A 2,882-nucleotide genomic window follows, 5' to 3' on the forward strand; every position below is an offset into this window, starting at 1 on the left:
CATTTAAAGATTGGACTCGTTTTTCTAACTTGAAATACAACAAAGTTCCAAAAGGAAATTAGATTTTCAACAGTATTAACGCTGCTCAGAGGCTGGGAGGATTTGTTGATTGGAGTTTTGTGTATTGAAAATGGAACCCCTTTTTTCTGTATGGATTGTTTTGACTTGGCAATACAAGGTTTTACTGCTTGGCTACAGAGAGTTATAAGAAGGGAAGCACACAGATGTCCCTTTGAAGTATATTTCTAATCAGAGAAAAGTGAAAACAACGTTCTTTGTGAATCTATGCTTTAAAAAAACTTTTGCAAAATTAAGTTTACAACTCTTAATGCTTTTTTATCAATGCTGATACAGTGAGCTTTGAAGCATAAATCATCAGTGATAAGAACACCTAAGTCCTTGACAAAGTGAGCGTAATCTGCTAGATCAATGCCACCTAGCTTATACTTGACATTTTGATTACATTTACCAATAGGTAAGACAGAGCATTTATTAATCAAAATAGGAAGTTGCCAAATAGATGACCATTCAGACACGTAGTCGAGATCACCTTTCAAAAAGCAACAGAATTATCTGTAAAATTGAATAAATTTATATCATCGGCAAAAGGAACACAATTGCTTTTAAGTTGATCACAGAAATCGTTGATATAGAGCAAAAAAAAAAAAAAAAGAAAGATGATGAAATTTCTTATGTTGCAGTGAAAACAACTTCTACCATATTCTGCCCTTCTTGTTGGCTGTTCATGAAGTCAACCGGAATCCTTGGCTCTTACCCAACATCACCCTAGGCTACAACATCTATCAGAACTTTTTCAGTGCAAGAATGACATATGAGGCCATGCTGGATGTGCTGTCTACAGGACAGGAGAATGTCCCAAACTACAGTTGTGGAAGACAAAAGAACCTGCTGGCAGTTCTTGAAGAGATGGATTCCGAACTCTTTGATCATATATCTAATGTCATGAGCATCTATAAAATTCCACAGGTATAAAGGCAAATGGAATTAATTCCAAGTTGTAAATTTTTCAGATTTGCCTAGAAGGCAGCACTTGTACATATTTGTCCAAATAAATTGAAAGTCAGAGAGTAAATATTAGAAGAGCTGAAAGAATTTTTAAATCACAAAGTATGTGAGTGTGTGTGTGTGTGTTTGTGCATACATATGTAGTTATGTAGTTCTTGTGATCAGTTTGCCTCACCCGCACCTGCCCTATCCTGTCCTAAATTTCTGCATTTTTCAGCTCAGCTGATTCACACGGCACAGAGGATTTCTGTGACTCAGGTGTTTTACTTACTGGGGTTTCCCTAGAAGGTGAGCTGCAGAGCTTGAAATTGGTGTATTTTGAACACTGCACATGGACGCAATCGCATGCTCACAGAACCGTTTGTTAAACTGGTTGCACCTTACCACTGTATGTTCACACACAGAGACATATTATATGTATATATTCCTTTCATGAATTACTCCCTTGACGTGACGAAGCGGCTTGAACAGCTCAATGAAGCTATGAGCTAGGCCATGCATAGCCAACCAAGATAGACAACTCATAGCAGAGAGATCTAACAAGACGTGATCCACTGGAGATGGAAATGGCAATCCACTCCAGTATCTTTGCCATGAAAACTCCATGGACCATAACAAAAGGCAAAAAGATACGACTCTGGAAGATGAGCCCTTCATGTCAAAAGGTGTCCAGTATGCTACTGGAGAAGAGCAGAGGACTAATTCTAGTAGTGCCAGAAAGAGTGAAGCTGTTTGGTCAAAGCTGAAAGGATGTTCAGCTGTGGATGTATCTGGTGGTGAAAGGAAAGTCCAGTGCTGTAAAGATCAACACTCCATAGGAACCTGGAATGTAAGATCCATGGATTAAGGCAAGCTGGATGTGGTCAAACAACAGATGACGAGACTAAACATCGAGATCTTAGGAATCAGCGAACTAAAATGGACATGAATGGGTAAATTTAATTCAGATGATCAACAGGTATACTGCTGTGGGCAAGAATCCCTCAGTAGAAATGGAATAGCCGTCATAGTCAATAAAAGGGTAGAAAAAGCAATACTGGGATACAATCCATAAAATGACAGAATGATCTCAATTTGAATCCAAGGGAAACCATTAAAGGTCACAGCAGTCCATGTCTACGTCCAAACAACTGGTGCTGAAGTGGATGAAGTTGACCTATGAAGCACTACAACACCTTATAGCACCAAAAATGACATCATGGGGGATTGGAATGCTAAAGTAGAAAGGCAAAACATAACTGGAATAACAGGCAAGTTTGGCTTTGGAGTAGAAAATGATGCAAGTCACAGGGTGGTAGAATTTTGTAAAGAATATATGATGGTCATAGCAAACACTCTTTTCCAACAACCCAAGAGATGACTCTACACTTGGACATCACCAGATTGTCAACACAGAAATCAGATTGATTATGTGCTCTGCAGCCAAAGATGGAGAAATGCTATGCAGACATTAAACATAAGACCAGGAGCTGACTGTGGCTCAGATCATGAGCTTCTTGTTGCAAAATGTGGGCTTAAAATGAAGAAGATAGGGAAAAACACAAAGCCGCTCAGGTATGAACCGAAACATATCCCTTATGAATATACAGTAGAGGTGACAAATAGATTTAAGAAATTAGATCTGATTTCTTAGATCTATGGATGGAGGTTCACAACGTTGTACAAGAGGTGGCAATTAAAACCATCCAATAGAAAAAGAAATGCTGGAAAGCAAAATGACTGCCTGAGGAAGCTTTACAAATAATTGAGGAAAGAAAGGCAGTGAAAGGCAAGGGAGAAAGAGGAAGATACACCCAATTGAATGCAGAATTCCAGAGAATAGCTAGAAGTGACAAGAAAGCCTTCTTAAATGAACA

The 2,882-nt window shown here is 38.7% G+C and overlaps 1 pseudogene; it reads left to right on the forward strand.

Moving 5' to 3' along the window:
- The first annotated feature begins 1,630 nt into the window (after positions 1-1,630).
- LOC116524082 lies at positions 1,631-2,659 on the forward strand (annotated as a pseudogene).
- Positions 2,660-2,882: the final 223 nt, after the last annotated feature.

The sequence above is a fragment of the Thamnophis elegans genome, chromosome 2, assembly GCF_009769535.1.
Source record: "Thamnophis elegans isolate rThaEle1 chromosome 2, rThaEle1.pri, whole genome shotgun sequence".
NCBI lineage: Eukaryota > Metazoa > Chordata > Lepidosauria > Squamata > Colubridae > Thamnophis > Thamnophis elegans.